This window comes from Nicotiana tabacum, chromosome 22, assembly GCF_000715075.1.
Source record: "Nicotiana tabacum cultivar K326 chromosome 22, ASM71507v2, whole genome shotgun sequence".
In the NCBI taxonomy this organism is placed as follows: domain Eukaryota; kingdom Viridiplantae; phylum Streptophyta; class Magnoliopsida; order Solanales; family Solanaceae; genus Nicotiana; species Nicotiana tabacum.
In genome coordinates this window covers 231,633,838-231,653,347 of record NC_134101.1, presented here as the reverse complement: position 1 = coordinate 231,653,347, position 19,510 = coordinate 231,633,838, and the positions used below count along the sequence as shown (strand labels likewise).

The 19,510-nt window shown below is 37.7% G+C and overlaps 1 pseudogene; it reads right to left on the bottom strand.

The window, feature by feature from the left end:
• Positions 1-7,248: 7,248 nt before the first annotated feature.
• LOC107786163 (germin-like protein 9-3) lies at positions 7,249-9,843 on the bottom strand (annotated as a pseudogene).
• Positions 9,844-19,510: the final 9,667 nt, after the last annotated feature.

The window sequence follows — 19,510 nt, the reverse complement described above, 5'->3', positions numbered from 1 at the left end:
GCATAATTAGGAGAAAGAGCTACCCCAAAGGAGAATCAGAGAGTATATGAATAAATAGGTTAGCTCAACAGTGTTAAGACAACATAGCAAAAGAAGAAATTAGCTGTCGGTGTTTGTGGCAAGCCTATGAAAAGGGCAGACTAGCCAATGCAACACCACCTACTCAGCTCCGTCCTCATAAATGTTTTTGAAGGAGTTTGTCTCCCAAAATTCTGTGTAATATGTGGTATATGGGGTCTGAACGGTTGTGTCAGGTCACCATGACGGTGTCAGAATATGTCATCAGGTTCAATAAGTTAGCCGTCATACTCCTACTTTGGTTCCTAAGCTAGAGTGTGAGTCCACAGACTCATTAAAGGACTCAGTTATGATCTTGAAATTTATTAAAACCTGGGAAGCTACGGGTTGATGCTTCATTTCGGCTAGTAGTAGAAATTGCCAAAATGTTAGAATGTGATCTGGATGAGGAAAAGAGGGAGATAAGAAGACCAAGAGGTCTCGAGGTTTTAAAGGATTCAGCATATTCTACTCTACAACTACAAATCATTATGACAGGGGCTCGAGCAACTGGCCAGCCCAGTCAATATATCTGATTACTCGGGGTGCTCCAGAAAGTTCTTTTAATGCACCACCGCCTTGAGGTTCGTATAATGGTTATTCAAGTTATCTAGCATAGACTTAGTATGAGTAGCCGAACCCTCAAAGGGATTGTTATGAATGTGGTAGTACTAGGCACATCATGGGAAAATTATCCTAGACTTGGGAGAAACATATTTTGTAAAAGCACTTAGGCTACGTGCCCCATTACAGTTACTACTCCCCTCACATGACCAACCAGAGGTAGGGGTCAGGATGTTAGATGTGGAGGTGAGACTCCTAGAGACGAAGACCGAGCCACTGATATATTTTCTATGGTATGGTTGAGTTCGCAACACCAGATGGTGTTGTTACAAGTACGATCTCAAATTATTATAAAGTAACAATTTTGTTAACTTGATTCGGTTCTGAGTATCGAGGCAAGTCCTCCTATTGTACCCCACTTATGAGTGAGCTTCGTAATTCTGAAATATGCTTATGTGAATATTCATGTTGGGAGAATCGACGGAGATAGCTATGTCTATCATTATATATTGGGATTTTGTTAAACGGAATTTTTTTTTGAAGAAGAAAATGAAATATTTCGTTTGGCACGAGATGCATAATACTTGTGATTCAAAACTGAGGACGAGATCCTCGCATTTTAATATAATGAGAAATATTTAAATCGGGCTACAAGCTGCGGTGGATGTTATATAAGGATGAGGTCCTTGTGGTGAAAAAAATGTTTTTACATGCCCCCTTTGTAAAATTAAAATTTGTACTATAGTACTTATTGGGAGTCATGCCTATTAAACTTATTTGAAAATTCTTGTATGAATATCTTTGTGCATAATTTTCCAGATTTGTATTGTAATTATTGAGTTTTAGACTACGAGGTGAGTGCATTGTTACTCGTTAATTCAGGTAAGTAATTAAGAGATCTTCATGCCTCGTTGTTAGTAAACTGGAGGTTTGAAACGAGATTTTGTTAACATGAGGTTAATTGGCGTTGTTGTAATCTATAATGAACAACTACTAAGACCCAAGATGTGGTTATGGTCATACATATGACGTGTTTCATGTCAAGATATCATTTTGATAATGCAGTGCTTGTAATGCGGAGATTAGTATTATTGATATATACATTGTGGTGCATTATTGGGTTGTGGATGTGTTGTTAGGAGTTGTTTGGGTGTTACTCTGACAGGTGGATAGTCCCAGTTGCAGGGGAGACTCTGCCGAAATTTCTAAAAAATTTGGGAGTTAGAGAAAATTTGGGACATTGAGATATGCGAAGGAAGAGATAAGTTAAGTTGTGTATTTGGGGACGAATGACCCTAAGTGGGGGAGAATATAATACCCCATATCTGATGGGTGCGTAGGCATGAGTTGTTATAGCCAGTCGAGACTAATACCATGTGTTGATGTGAAAAATTTGACCATTTTGAAAATGTTTGGAGAGTAAAAAAAAATTGGTCTTGAAGTTTACAAATATGGATAAAGGAAATAATTTCAACTGAGATGATGTTGTCCGACTTTTGTCGAACACGGTAACGTGAGGTCAACCGAGAGTATATGTGTAAAAGTAAAATCATCAATTTGGGAACCCTAGAATGATTCTTAGTGCGTTCGAGGATGAACGTTTGTTTAAGAGGTGGAGAATGTAACGACCCGATCTGTCATTTTAAGAATTAGCATCTCGTTCAACGGCTTAAGACCTCGAGAAGCTTCGTAATATGCATTAAGACCCGTATGTATGGTCGAGCTTGCTTTTTTAGAAGATTCAGAATTTAAATGAAAGAATAACTCTCATTTTGGAAGCTTAAATGAAAAGAGTTGAATCGGAGTTTGACTTTGGAACAAACGACTCCAGAATAGAATTTTGATAACTCCAATAGCTTCATATGGTAAATTTGGACTTAGGAGCATGTTCGGATTTGGATTTGGAAGTCCGTAGGACAATTTGACGCATTTTGGCGAAAGTTAGAAATTTGAAGGTTTGTGAGAAGTTTGACCAAGAGTTGACTTTTTGATATCGGGGTCGGATTCTGATTCAGGAAGTTGGAGTAGGTCCATAATATTGAATGTGACTTATGTGCAAAATTTGAAGTCATTCCGAAATGATTTTGGTAAGGTTTGAGATACTTAGTCTCTTTTAAGGAAGCTTAAGTTGGAAAAGTCAACCGGATGTTGACTTATGTGTTAGAGGGCTCGGATGTGAGTTACGATGGTTCATTTAACTCCGGGAGGTGATTTATGACTTAGGAGCATGATTGGAAGGAGTTTTGGAGGTTCGTAGTAGATTTAGGCTTGAATTGGCGAAGTTGATATTTTGGCGTTTTCCGGTTGATAGATGAGATTTTGATATAGGGGTCGGAATGGAATTCCGAGAGTTGCAGTAGTTCCTTTGTGTCATTTGGGATGTGTGTGCAAAATTTCATGTCATTCGGACGTGGTTTGATTGGGTTTTTGATCAAAAGTGATTTAGAAGATTTTGAAATTCTTATGCTTGAATCCGATGCGAATTTGGTGTTGTGATGTTGTTTTGAGCGTTCCGAAGGTTGGAACAAGTTTCAATGATGTTATGGTATATGTTGGCATGTTTGGTTGAGGTCCCAGTGGCCTCGGGTGTGTTTCGGTGTGGTTTCGGATGATTTCAGGTTGTTTTGCAATAGCTGAAGCTGGTATCTGGTGTTGTTCTTCGCGTCCGCGAGAGTCCTCTCGCGTTCGTGAAGAAGGATTTGGCTTTTGGGATTTTGTTCTTCGCATTCGCAAAGAGAGCCTCGCGTTCGCGAAGAAGAAGAAATTCTGTTGCGCAGGTCTTACTTCGGAGGCTCATATCTCTCAATCTACAATGAATTTTGAGATGATTCAAAAACAAACGTTGTAGCTATTTGAATCTAGTTTCCAGAAACATATTATAATAGTTATTTAGACATATGTAGCAAAAGTTATGGATATTTTACTAGAGGCTGTCCGAGAAGAGTTTGGAAAATAATGTTTTGAAATTTTGTTCTTCGCGAACGCGAAGAACAAATCCCTGGGCAGCAGAATAAAGTCCAAACTTGTCTTACTCTTCCATTTTCAGACCAAGGGAGCTCGGGTGAGGCGATTTTTCGATAGATTTTCAAGGAAAACATCGAGGTAAGTGTTCTTAACTCAATTTTGGTTAGATTACTCGAATCCATTGTTGTTTTTAACATTTAATTGATTATTTTAGTTGGTAAAATCTTGAAAACCCTCTTAGTTTAATTTGAAGATTTGAGGGTCGAGTTGATGTCGTATTTTGGTAAAATTGGTATGGTTAGACTCGTGGTTGAATGGTTGTCGGATTTTGTGAGTTTCGTCGGATTCCGAGACGTGGGCCCCACGGGCAAATTTTGGGTTAATTTCGGATTATGTTGGAAAATTAGTATTTTCATATGGAATTAATTCCTATAATTAGTATTGACTGAATTTAATTAACTGTGGCTAGATTCAGATCGATTGGAGGCCGATTCGAGGGGAAAAGGCATTTCGGAGTAGGATTTTGCTCGGATTGAGGTGAGTAATGATTGTAAATGATGCTTTGACGGTTTGAAACCCCGGATTGCACATCGTAGTGCTATATTGAGGTGAGTCACACGACTGATGACGAGCGTGGGGTCGTGTACTATTGGGGAGTATGACTTGGTCCATCCCGATTGATGATTTTACCGCGTATTTGACTGAAACTTATTTGTTATCATTATGATTTGGGCTGATTGCCATATTTGGGTTTCGTACCAACAATTTGAACCCTTTGGGTATTTTTATTACTATTTCCTCATTGCTTTGACTTATTAATTGAACTCAGTCATGCTATTTTCCATTGTTTTACCACTCAGCCATTTTTACTCCGTTTTGAGACTTAAATGATATTTTAAATGATGCTTTGGGCTGAGAAATACTGTTTTACTAATGCCCGAGGGCTTGTGAGTATTTTTGACTTAGTAAGGCCGATGACCTAGTTGTGAGAAAACACTAATATTGATTGAGGCCGAGGGCCTGAGATATGTACGCCACGAGGTGGCTTGTTGATATTGTTTATGAGGCCGAGGGCCTGAGACACATATATACGCCACGCGGTGGCTTGATTGATATGAGGTCGAGGCCTAAATTTGATGCCACGAGATGGCTTGATATGGCACTTGGGCCGTAAGGGGCCCCTCCCGGAGTCTGTACACCCCCAGTGAGCGCGGGTACCCATTGTGTTCTGATATTGAGCCCAAGGGGCTGTTACTGTTATGATATTGAGCCCGAGGGGCTGTTACTGTTCTGATATTGAGCCCGAGGGGCTGGCACTATTATGATATTGAGCCCGAGGGCTGGTACTGTTCTGAGATATTGCCCGAGGGGAGACTTTGTTGATACCTATGCCCGAGAGGCAAATTTCCATTTGTTACTCACTTGTAAACTACTTGTTTTACTTGTTGGAAAAAGGGATTTTTACTTAACTTTTCACTGTTTTACTATTTAAAGTGATTTTACTGCTTCAGTATGGAATGCCTTGTGTTTTTACGTGATTTCTTATCTTCAGTCATTATTTATATTTATTACTCACGGGGTCGGAGTACTCACATTACTCCCTGCACCATGTATGCAGATTCAGGAGTTGCTGGTTTCGCTCTTGAGTGCTGATTCCTCCAGTTTCAGGTGGCTTTCAGGGATTACGAGGTAGTTGTTGACGTCCGCAGCCCCGTGTCTCTATTATCTCGTCTTTTATATTCCTTACGGACATGGTACTAGTTACTGGATTTAGCAGACTTGTATTATGACTCATAGATGCTCTTGACTTGTGACACCCCGATTAGGGCTGTGTCGGGCTAGATTTCCGCATTTTTATCTATATTTTCCACTATTTAGTATTATTAAACCATGTTTAGACTATGTTTGTGTTAATTAACTGCTTTAAAAGATGAATTGGGTTAGACTGGCTGGCCTTGTCTTCACGAGAGGCGTCATCACAACCAGGTTCGGGGTTAGGGTCGTGACAATACATTTCCCAGTTTCTTGGCATTTGCATAAGTGAGAAAAGTTGACCATGATATTTGAATGTTTAATTTTTTACGCTATCAGATCAACAAATATTTTCACAAGAGAGAAAGTCCAATTTTCTTTGATGAAAGTAAAGGATGACTGTGATGACACTCTAGATGAAGTTATGAGAGGGAAAACTGCACCTTGGACTATTCATCGGTTTTGCTACTTTGAGAATATTTTATTTAGTTTTTTCTCTTTGAGAATATCAAGATTCTTGTTTGGCGGTCATGTAATGGCGCTCCATTTGATGAAATGAAACAATTTTTATCACCTCTTAGAGTTTGGTGATACCATTTTATTATTTAGTTAGATGGTATTATTCACTTAGAAAGTAAGCAAAATGTAGAAGAGGAGACCAAGTAAGTCTAAAATCTATGGGCAAAAACACTAGGTAATTTGTTTTATTCACAATTTAAATTTGGTTTAATTTGTCCAACCTGATGGACAGAGTTATTCAGTATCTGTGTTGATAAGAGGTAACAAGTAACCTGTAGAATTAGTCGAGGTGTACGAGCTGACCCCATGCCACTGTTATAATATTTTCCCTCGGTTTAGGGCCTGTGTTTAGTAGTGTAAGCGTAGAGGTGAATCCAGGTTTTATAATTTTATAGATTCAACTTTTAAGGTTTTTATAATTGAACGCATTGTATTTTTAAAGGTATGCATTCATATGTATCTACTATTTATTGTAATTATAGTAAATTCGCCCAAATTTTATATTACGCGTCGAAATTACTAGATTTACATAAACTTGGTACCAAAAAACTACATCCGCCCTATAATTAAGTGAATAAAAAAAGAGTCATTGATATGTGAAGAAAACGACACCCGAGTTTTTAATTGAAATGGAGGATGAGGGTGACACTCTTAATGAAATTTATCAGACGGATTGATGGACCAAGAAAGAGATTTTTTCCTATAGATACTGTAATAAATATATTACCTAGTTAAGCAATAATTTACAATTTACGAAAAGTACAAATTATATATAATTGTGCGAAGATAGATCCTATTGGCTAACTGTTAACTTATTTAAATATGTAATTAGTGCGAATCATTAATACCTTTTGCTTCAAAAAAATATGACACAATTCACATACAGATTTGGACGAAATCCTCACCCAAAATATCCCATGTTTCTAATGCTGCCATAGACGTACTTAATTTAGCATTCAATGTTCACAATTTCTCCACAATTTGTTAGACTACAACACAAATTGTATTTCAAATGAGAATTCACAATTAGTTAGCTTTAAATCACACGGATTCTGATACAAATGGAAAATCAATTGCTATCGCACACTGAAATATCTTTATTTTTGTACTTCCATGACGACAATATATGTCAATCATGCTTCTACTCAATGATCGATGGAATAGTAGCGGTCGATATACTGATTTCAATGTCGATGGTAATGTAATCAACTCATATTCGAGCTATGATGCATTAGTTTTAGCCATTGTAGAGCATCTATTAATACATTAAGAAGGCAATTCTCCCCCAAATAAGAAGCTATAAGAAGGCAAATGAGAGGTGTGCATAAATCCTAAACATTAGATCTCCTTTTATAGGGAGCAATTCTCCCCCAAATACAAGTCTTCCTCCGATGTGGGATGAAGACATATTCAACAGATGAAATATAGAGAGATGAAATTGCAACCTTTTTTCATAATGGTCGTTGTCAATTTGCACCATATTCGATTATTTCATTGGATATCTGTTACTTCCTATCAACATTGGTTACGCATAATTGTGCCCATCAAAACTTAGGCAGATAAAGAAAAAGATGAAATTGCAACTTTTTCCATAATGGTGGTTTTCAAGGCCTGTTTGGTGGGGAGGTGAGGCTCTTGAAAACTTGGCTACATAAAATTTGAATGAGACGGATCAATGATTGGATCTACTGGCGCAATTTTATGATCTGCAGTCTAGGATGAAAGACCAGACCAGCCTTGATATTTTGAATGGTAGCAACATTAGTCTTGAATGGCTTCACAAGAATCTGATCATCGATACCAGTAGCAAACAGAGTCGTTGGAAGTGAAAACGATTTCTGCATTCACGCTACCAAATGCAGAAACAGCTGTAGCTGATTTATTCCAATCAGTATTGTACTGATAATGCACACAAACTTTTAGAGTCTAAGTATAGAGCTTGTTACTACTATCTAACAATCCAACTTCTAGACTGCCCTGCACTACTAATAATAGCTCGGATGCACGAGGGTAAGTGTGGGGCAGGTTGACACCATCGCCAGGGAACTGAAGGGCAGCAAGTGAAGTACACTGTCCATTCAAAGCTGGAAAGTCCAGCTTTGCTAGCTTTTGTCGACTTAAAGCTTGTAATAACACTGCCAAAAATTCCGCGCATGCCTGTGAAGGTGAAGAAATTCCCACTTATTGTATCTCCAGTTTGATTTTCAGGAACAATGAAGTCCGTCAAGATATCAGGATCGCCTGCTTGAGCTATCCAAGAACTACTAACGATAGCCAAAACGAAAAAGAGGACATATTTTCTGAAGTTTAAAAAAAAAAAGCCAGAAGATGACATTATCATATAAAAATCAAATGATGAAAAAGAGCATGGTACCTTGTGTTGGTTTATGAGGACTTTGTTGCATTCATATATTTGTATGAGATGTGAGGTTAATTAGATGAAGGCGGCAGAAATAACAGAAGGATTTATGTTGAGAATTTCGTCGAGAAGGAATCTGAAATTGTGTAAAAGTTATATTCTCCCAAGGAACAACAAGATGGTTGTTTACATCAAGCAATAAGTGTAAGACATGCATTTTACACTTTAATTTATTGATTCCTAATATTAATTATTGGCCAAATACATAAAAAGCCACTCAAACTTGGCTTCAGCTAGCAAGTGAGTACTTAAACAGACACTTCAACTTGTATAAAGTATCGATTGTTGCGACAACTTGTATAAATCTCCTGGAAGATGACAATTTAGTATCGATTTAACTATTAGAGATACAAAAAAGTGACAAGATCCATTCAGTATTACCTACCGAATGCAGTGTAGTTAGAAACTCAAAGATCCAAATACTGAAAAAATTCTCAATATTTGCTATCAAATGTAGTTTTACACATCAACTTGAAAGGACACATTCTCTGGCAAGCAAAAAGCAAAATTCGTCTAGTCATAAGATTTTCATTAAAGCCCACGCTTTATTTGCGCTTAAAGCTCCAACAGGCCTTAGAGCTTTTTTTGTGCTTTTCGCCTTTTCGCCACTTTGAGCAAAAACGTTTTTCATTTGTTTACTAAATTCTTCTGTTGTTTTGATCTAGCAAATTTTGTATTGATGCCGAAATCCTAATAACAATAGAGAAGTTTACAAAAGTTCTTCGGATGATAATATTCTAATCATTAAGCTAAATGTCAGCATGCCTAAGATCTCGTTTTCCCCCCTTTTCTTTTACATTAATATCATCTACTTAGAGGTGTTAAATCCCGAGGACAGAGCTTATATTCGTATAGCTTGGCGTGAATAAGAGATCTAATGTATTCCATGACCAAGTCTAAAATCGAAGGCAAACTCGAAACACAAAAAGGAAAAAGAAAATTGAAAAATCAGCATAGCATAAATGCTCAAACCAGATTTTTTTTCTTTCTCAAACTGAGAAACAGACCATTAATGTGATAAACAGACCTAACAATTGCAACATATTACCTCTTTTATATCTAATAAATATCATATATGCTTCACACAGATTTAACGAAGGGAAAGAATTAACAAACAAGCAAAAAGAAGTAACAACAAATAAAGAGCTACTGGAGGAGAAAAAAAAAAGAGTAACTTACATTTATCAGAGTGCCACTCGTTATAGTCATTACAGATATTCCTCGTCGACTTTTATGGTGGGAATTTGAGCAATTTTTGGCCAGTAATCCCCCTTCCCAAATTCTAGACTTGGTTTGAGCAATGGGCAGTTGCGAATCCATAGCGTAGAGATGGAAGAGCGCATCCCTTTTACTGGAAGAGATTGGAGTTTAGGGCAATGAAAGATTTCCAGCTTAGAGAGGGAGGAGGGCAGCGCTGATTGAATACTTAGTTAATAGAGAGAGCGCAAACTTCAGCTAAAAACTGAAAGAACATCCCATGAGGAAATGACTTTGTATCGTTGCAAATCATTCTCAAAATAGAGCCGAGAAAGAAATCAATTGAACATTGTACTCTTATCAAATTCCTACAAAACAGAAGAAAATAGGAAAGTTGTTCTTACTTAGCTGTAAAACTGTATTGGAAAAAAACTGAGTTTAAATATTGAAGATGATGTGTCATGACACGTGGACTGGTCAAAAGGTCAAAACGCAATAAATAGCCAAGAGGCACGGGCGACAACAGATAGGGGAAAAGAAAGCAACATAGGTGTGGACCGTTACTAAAATAGGTACGAGTCTCGTACCTATTCGAGTCGTTTAAAGATCAAAGATCAGAAGAAGTTGAAGATACGAATCTGATGACGTAAAAGAGTCTAAATACAGCATTAAATGTCAAATACGTTAGAGAATCTGAATTAAATAGAAATGATTATGTAACGTTTCTTTTAAATATCATTTATTGCTCGTAATTGTCTCATTAAGACAAAGACATTATATCTTCTCCTAGAATCAACTATAAAAGGGGAAAGACTCAACATCTATAAGGACACGAAATACTATTGAGATCTTATTGAAATACAAAACTATTTACTGCTTTATCATCGTTCTCAAAAATATTTTATTTCTGTCTCCTGATTATCAGTAACCCGAATTTCTTTGTAGCTTTGACCAAAGACTCAGATTTTTGGTTAAACAAATTGGTTTCGTTACCGAGAATCTGATAATCTTTTCTTTTAAGCTACATCTTGTCCATTGTTATCACTATGTCAAACAACAACACCAACGATAACAATGAAAACACTTTGGGAATCCCTGAAAATCAAATCCATCAAAATCAAGGAGATTTACATAACATTGAAGTGGTTCCCTCCCCTCAAAATTCACCACGTCAATCTCGTGAAGGCACTCCTGAATCCTGTGCTGATCAACAAGAACAATCTGAACACTTTGAAGGAGGTACAAATGAAGCTTTACAAAAGCTAATTGATGCACAGGTCGGCAGAGCTCTTCAGGCTCTAGTTAGTCGATTGCCTGCTGCACCACCCACACCAACTCCTAATAATAATACATTGGAGAATCCCCGTTCTGGTCTTGTTAATTCTGGAAATGGAGGAACCACCAGTGAACCACAGGGAGGGGGACCAGGTAATTCAGATAATTCCTATTTGCAAAATTTAGTACTAACCTTGCAGAAACATATTAAGGAACAAAATGAGCGTATTGAGCAAATCCCTGGAGTTCCGCCTGTAATAAAAGGAGTAGACATGGACAAATACTCACAACAACCATGGAAAATGACTGACATCCCAAAATATGATGGTACTACAGACCCACGTGACCACGTGACTGCATTTACAACAGGCGTGAAAGGCAACGACTTGACCAAACAAAAAATTGAATCAGTTGGTCAAGAAATTTGGAGAAACACTCACCAAGAGTGCATTAACCTGGTATTCTTTTTTATCTGAAAATTCTATAAATTCTTTTGCTGAGCTTGCAGATTATTTTATTAAAGCACATTCGGGAGCACAAAAGATTGAGAAAAGAATGGAAGATATTTTCAAAATCAAACAAGGGGATTCAGAGTTGCTCAGAGACTTTGTTGATAGATTCCAGCGTGAAAGAATGACTCTACCCCGTGTGCCTGACAACTGGGCTGCAATAACTTTTGCAAGTAATTTAAATGACAAAAGTTCTGAAGCCACAAGAAGACTCAAAGAAAGCCTTCGAGAATTCCCTGCAACCACGTGGAATGATGTTTACAACAGGTATAGTACGAAGCTGCGAATTGAAGAAGATACCGTACCTAAGTTTCGTCATGAAGAAATGGGTGGTTCCAGAAGATCAGAAACCGAAAAAAGATCAGGTAAAAACAGGTACGATCCATATATGGGACCTGCAGGAAAAGACCCACGGTCAAAACAAGATAGCCAGCAATATGATCAAAAATCGAGGAACAGGGACTTTGGTTCTTCATCGAAATTCAGGAATGATCATAACAGACAAGAGTCACGAGATGATGACAGAAGTTTAAAGGCACGGTTCGGCGGATATAACTTTAATGTTACTACCTCCGAGCTCGTGGATGTTTTGAGAAGCATGGGAGATAAGGTACGGTGGCCAAAAGAGATGCGGTCAAATCCAAATAGATGCAATCCAGATCATTGATGCGAATTCCACAATGATCACGGACATAAAACTTCAGAATGTAGATTCTTGCAGAGTGAAGTGGATCATCTATTGAAGCAAGGATACCTCACTGAATTATTTAGTGAAAAAGGTAAACAAGCCTATATGAAAAATAGGCAGGAGCCACCAAAGCCCCCTTCGCCCAAGAGAACCGTGAATGTTATCAGTGGAGGAGAAGATATTCATGGTGTAACATATATGCCTTCCAATAAGGTTTCCAAATTAACAATAACACACGGGAAACGGGTACGACACATTTTAGAAAATGAAAGTATTTCATTCGATGATGCAGATACCGAAGGAGTAATAACCCCACATAATGACGCACTGGTAATATCTTTACTTGTACATGACACTAATGTAAAACGAGTTTTGATTGATCCAGGGAGTTCCGTAAATATTATACTACTAAGGGTATTACGTGAAATGCAAGCTGAAGACAAAATGATACCCAAGGTGCATACCTTGTCAGGCTTCGACAATTCAAGTGTGGTAACAAAAGGAGAGGTAATTCTAACAACCTTTGCTGCAGGTGTTGTTAAAGAAACTAAATTTCAGGTAGTAGATATGGAAATGGCTTACAATATGATCATGGGGAGACCATGGATACGTGATATGGATGATGTCCCATCAACTCTACATCAGGTTATTAAATTCCCATCACCATGGGGAATTTTCCAAATTCGTGGAGATCAGCAGACAGTCAGGAGTATCAACACTGTAACAGGTACGAGCACCATAAATAAAGAAAAATAGCAATTACAGGAAACAATTGAAGGAATCAAGGATCAAACCTCAGCTGAACAAGAAAAGACAGATTTCGACTCAAGACCTGATACAATTCAAGAACCTGAGGAGAATGAAAATATCAAAACAACCATCGAAGAACTCGAGGCTGTGATATTATTTGAGCAATGGCCTGAACGGAAAGTTTATGTTGGAGCTAATTTAAACTCAAACATGCGAGGTATGTTAATTGAATTTCTAAAATCTAACGTGGACTATTTCGCTTGGTCCCATGCTGACATGATAGGGATACCTCCGGATGTGATGACTCACAAATTAAACGAAGATCCATCCTTTACACCAATAAAGCAAAAGAAAAGAAAGCAAGGGGCTTTCAAAAACCAGGTGATTCAAGATGAGGTCCAAAAGCTATTAAAAATTGGGTCAATCTGCGAGGTAAAGTACCCTAATTGGTTAGCCAACACAGTTGTTGTACCTAAGAAAAATGGTAAGTGGCGAGTCTGTGTAGATTATACAGATCTTAATAAAGCTTGTCCAAAAGATTCTTTTCCTTTACCACATATAGATCAGTTAATTGATGCAACTGCAGGTCATGGACTTCTAAGTTTTTTAGATACATATTCAGGGTATAACCAAATTAAAATGGACCCTAGTGATGAAGAAAAGACTTCTTTCATTACAGACAGGGGGACTTACTATTATAAAGTAATGCCCTTTGGTCTCAAAAATGCTGGGGCAACCTATCAAAAGTTGGTCATCAAAATGTTCCAAGAATATTTAGGAAAGACAATGGAGGTATATATAGATGATATGCTCATCAAAACCCAACAGTCTCTTGATCATATTTCTCATCTATCTGTTACATTTAAAATTTTGCAAAAAATTAATATGAAACTCAACCCAGAAAAATGTGCATTTGGAGTCGCATCAGGTAAGTTTTTGGGTTTTCTTGTTTCTAACCGTGGTATTGAGGTAAATCCTTCTCAGATCAAAGCAATAGAAGAAATCCCTGATATCCTTACTAATAAAAAGGAAGTTCAAAGATTAACGGGAAGAATTGCAGCTTTGGGGAGATTTATTTCCAAATCCTCAGAAAAGTGTTTTAAGTTTTTCTCTGCACTCAAAAAGCAAGATCATTTTGAATGGAATGAAGATTATCAACAAGCCCTTAGCAATTTGAAAGCTTATTTGTCAAAACCGCTGTTATTGGCAAAACCAAAGGTGGGAGAAAAGCTTCTCATCTATCTGGCTGTATCTGAAGTTGCAGTAAGTGCTGTTTTAGTCCGTGAGGACCAAGGTAAACAATCTCCTATTTATTATGTAAGTAAGTCCTTACTAGATGCTGAAACACGATACCCACAGCTAGAAAAGTTAGCATTAACTTTGATCATGGCATCTAGAAAATTAAGACCTTATTTTCAATGTCATCCCATTATTGTAGTTACTGTTTTTCCGCTTCGTAATATTTTGCATAAACACGAATTGTCAGGAAGATTAGCAAAATGGGCTATAGAACTAAGTGAATACGAAATCATTTATCAACCCAGGACCGCTATAAAATCTCAAGTATTGGCTGATTTCGTGGCTGATTTTAGTCAGGGGATGCATTTAGAAACAGAAAAAGAATTACAAGTTTTTAATGGTACAAACCCGGGAACTTGGGTTTTATTCACTGGTGGTTCATCTAATATAAAAGGAGCAGGTCTGGGTATAGTTCTCATACCACCTACGGGTGAAACTATTAGGCAAGCTATAAAATGTCATTCTATAACTAACAATGAAGTAGAGTACGAAGCTGTAATCGCAGGTTTGGAATTGGCAAGAGAACTCGGCATAACACTAATTATAATCAAGAGCGATTCTCAACTCGTGGTCAATCAAGTGCTGGGGACTTATACAGCCAGGGAAACTCGAATGCAAGAATATCTCGAAAAGGTACGGGAACTAGTTAAACAATTCCAAACTTGGAAGGTAATGCAGATCCCAAGAGATGAAAATGTGGAGGCAGATGTTTTAGCTAATCTCGCATATGCAACTGACGTAGTAAATGACGCAAATGCTCTAGTCATACATTTATTTCATTCCGTTCTCGAACCTGATAAGAATGAGGTAAATTTTAGTCATTTAACATGGGATTGGAGAAACGAGATTATTGTTTTTTTACAGCACGTAACCGTGCCTATTGACAAAGGGAAGGCTCACGCGCTTCGCAAAAAAGCCGCTCGATATTGTTTTTATCAAGGAAATATTTATCGAAAGATGTTCGGTGGACCACTAGCACGGTGTCTCGGACCCTCTCAAACAGAATATGTGATGAGGGAAGTGCACGAAGGACATTGTGGAAATCATGTAGGGGGAAGGTCGCTGGTAAGAACATTGATTCGAGCAGGATATTATTGGCCTAAGATGGAAGAAGAGGCAAATAATTTCGTGTCTAAATGTGATAAATGTCAAAGATACGGCAATAATATGCACAGACCAGCTGAGTTACTACACCCTGTTATAGCCCCATGGCCCTTTATGAAATGGGGAATGGATATCGTAGGTCCACTTCCACAAGTAAAAGGTCAGGTAAAGTTTCTACTTATACTCACAGATTATTTCACTAAATGGGTAGAAGCATGAGCATTTAAACATGTACGAGACAAGGAAGTTAAAGACTTCATATGGCGAAATATAATATGCCGTTTTAGAGCACCAAAGGAGATCGTGTGTGACAATGGACCACAATTCATACGAGCTCAAATCACAGAATTTCTTCAAAGTTGGCAGATTAAAAGGATAACGTCTACGCCATACCATCCAGTGGGTAATGGATAAGCAGAATCCACTAACAAAGTCATTATCAACAACTTGAAGAAGAGGTTACAGGATTCAAAAGGTAACTGGCCTGAGGTATTACCTGGAGTATTATGGGCTTATCGTACAACGACAAAAACAAGCACCGGAGAAACACCATTTTCAATGGTTTATGGTGCGGAAGCCTTAATTCCAGTTGAAATAGGTGAACCAAGCACATGGTACGTTCGGGCAACGAAGGAATCTAATGATAAAGAGATGCAGGTCAACCTTGATTTGCTTGAAGGAAGAAGAGAAGCTGCATTGATAAGAATGGCAGCACAAAAGAAAGTAATTGAAAGATATTACAATAGGAAAGCACGCCTTGGATTTTTCAAAATTGGGGACTTCGTGCTTAAAAAGGTGTTCCAATCTGCAAAGGCTGCTAATTCAGGAAAGCTAAGTCCAACGTGGGAAGGACCATACAAAGTTCATGACATTGCGGGAAAAGGAGCATACGAGTTGGAGACAATGGACGATAAAGTTTTACCCTCACATTGGAATGTCGTCCATTTAAAGAGGTATTACTTCTGAGAAAGTACCCACAGTCAAGTATCGCCATGTTAAAATCTTTCTTTTGAATTATTAAAGTTTTACTAATGATTTTAGATGCTAGGCAAAAACCCTAACTCGTGCCAAATGATGAGTCACGACCTGCAAGGCAAAATGGAGTGTTCTAAAATTCCCAGCCCATGGTTACAATTAATCTGATGGAAATACACACGAGTTAGGCAGTCTTCATCTATAATCACACCTCCGAGTCCCGTATATTTTTCTGTTTCAGGAAAAGGACCAAATTTAAAGAAATAAACAAGTGCTCGAGGCTTCATACTTTACCGCTCAAACACTTGGGGGACTACATATTATACACATATATGTGTAGATAAACAGATACGAATATCGAACAAAAGTCGTCCACAAAGAGACAAGTGTTGAGAAAAAGTTACGAAGTCTTCAGCATTCATCATCGTGTTCAACAAACACAAGACATTCATCATAATGTTTTTACCATGATTCATCTCTCAAACTCATAAACGAAGTCACCTCTCAAATCTTTCCTAATATATGAAGATAGGGTCTTGACTATGTACTGAAACAGGTTATGAAGAAAAACCTTGTTTATTTTATATTATGTAAAAAATATGTTACAAGAAAAACAGTTATGAGAAAGCCATAGATGTATTTTAATACATGTAATAGTCAAAAAACTTGTTAAAGTTCATGAATAAAACTTGTCAAAGTTGTTTCAATAAAACATGTGTATTCCTATTTCTTTCATCATATTATAACACCATTGTGAAGTTGAGACGTCTTCTTCATTAAGTGTCGATAAAATAAAAGGGCCCTCTTTTATAAACCTCATGTTGATAATCCATGAGAAAAATCATAAAGAATTTTCAAAGGAAAAAAATGCTAAGTTGTTTTATAAAGTCCTAGATAAATAGACAAGAATAGAATATACAGAAGTGCCGATAAAACTTCTTAATATAAAAGACTAAGTACAAACTTAGTCAGCAAAATATTTGTTTTTTACAAGTGCCCCATTATGATAACTGGGGACTTTTACCAAAAAGTCCCTTAAAAACTAACTAAGGGATAAAACCATCATCCAGTTAAAGGGGTTAGCACATCAGAAGTTGCAATATTAATTTCATCTTAAGCCACATGCACTGTGGCAACTTTTGAAGAAGTAGCAACAAGAATGGTTTCAGCTGAGCTTGAAATGTTAGGATCAATGAGGGAAGAAAGAGTCACGGAAGCTTCAACTTCCACAGACTGAGTCATAGAAGTTTCACCCTCTGAAGCTGGAATTGCAGCATTTTCAACTTCAACCTTCACAACAATGTCTTCTTCGTTTAAAGGTTCTTCAGCCACGGGAGCTTCAATTGACGGAGAGGGAGAGTCAAGTGGTTGTTGGGTTCTCTCAATGGTCTTTAAAACTTTAGCCAACTCTGAGTTTAAATCAAAGTTTTCTTGACTAGCCTCCATTAAAGCATCACGACGAGAGTTTAGAAATGCCCAACTCACCTCTATGTTAAAATTCTCCTCAATAAGTTCATACTCCATTTCCCACATAGCAAGATCATTTTTTAACACTTGATTCTCAACTAAAGAGGATTCAAAGGAGGCTTCAAGGGATGCATGAGAACTCTCTAAGGTACTTACTTTATCGAAAGAGATTTTTAAATCAGCTTGAGCTTGAGTCAAGCTTTGCACTAACTCCCCTGCATACTCTTCTTTCTTGGCCAAGAGTACCTTAAGTTCTCTGATCTCGTCACTACAATTTGATAGTTGTTCTGAAAATAAACACTCAATGCGCTCTTTATCTTTTTCAAATTGGCTTGAAGAAGCCTTGGCAACTGCTAGTTCAGAAGTCAGACGTCGCTTTTGTTGCTCCAAGAGATTTCTACTCTCTAGCAATTCTTCTATAGTTCCTTGAGCATTCTCAAACTACTCTTTCCAATTGGCTGCTTCTAGCTGTGCTCCCCTAGCTATTTCCTCAGCCTCGTGGATAGACTTTTCAGACTTACGGGCTTTCTTTTCCAGAAGGGAAATTCTTCCTATCAATTCTGTACCAATGAGGTTAGCCTGCAGTGACAATTCATAGAAATAAGAATTTTAAAAGGTTGTTGTTAGCAGCTATAACTAAAATAGTAAGTAAATGAAAAATACCTTCAAAGTAGAATGAACAATGTCATTCATCAAAGTTAAGCAGCTATGGTTGTCCATCTTCTTCTTCTCAATATCTCCAATCAAAGGCCTAAGCCAGTTATCTGCTCTACCAGACTTCCTTAAAAGGTTGTTGTTAGCAGGAACTTCAAGCATAACGCTCCTCATAGCCAAGCTTCTGCTACTAGAACCCTCCTCTGCATATTGAACAGAGGAAGGGGGAGCTATAGAAGGAAGAGTGGTAGAAGAAGTGAAAATAACAGGAGTCATAGGACTCAAAGCAGGTAAGGGAGCAGAAGTAGGTAAAGAAGCAGGAAAAGAAGAAGTGGGAACAGAGGAAGAAAGAGGAACTTCATCTAAAACTCGACCTAGTTCTCCATTTTCAAAACCACCAATGAAGAGACGATGAATAGATTCGTTAGTATCCCTCGGAGTGGTTTCATCTTCAGAGGGAATGAGAATAGGTTCAGTAAGAGAAGCACAGACAGGGGTAACTTCAGCTTCATTCTCGGAAACTATACGTCTCCTGGCTCTTGGTCTAGCTATCAAAGAGGTATTCTCTTCTTCTTCATTCTCAGAACTTTCTTCTACAACTTTTCTTTTTGATAGCATGGCCCGAGTCTTTTCCAAATCAAGTGAAGCGGTTGAAGATGCTCGAATAGCAACGACTACCTCAGCTGTCATACCCCTGATACCAAATCCTGATAAAAAGAAGGATAAGGAATTAAAATAAGAAAGAATTCAATATACGGCAAAGCATGAGGACATACATACCATGGGTCTTCACTTTCCAACCATTCAAAAGAGAAATTGATTTCCAAGTTCTCGTCTCCATAGGCGCAATCTTCAAAATTGAATCTACCCAATCACGGAAGTTAGGAACGTGTTCCACATCTCCCATGGTTGCTACAAAAAGCCAAAAAGAGACGAGATTAGCAAAGAAATCAAAATTCTTAAAACAAAAATAGGTACGGTAAGAAAAAGAAAAACTTACGTGCAAAATTCCACTTCTCAGGGAAGGGAATGTTTGTTTCACCCAACAAATCCACCGTACGTATAACAACGTAACGACAACACCACCCTCGATCCTTGTCATCTTCGGAGTTTACTAAAACCTTCTTGCAGTCAAGGTAAAAACTCCATGACGGAATAATTTGGGGTGGTATAGGTGAATAAGATGGGAAAAGGTAAAATTAACATTGGCTTTTGTAGACAAATACCTTAAGCAAGCCACAACCCTCCAAACAAGAGGACCTACTTGAGCTAAGCAAATTTTGAAAAAGCGACAAAATTCAAAAATAACTGGGTCAA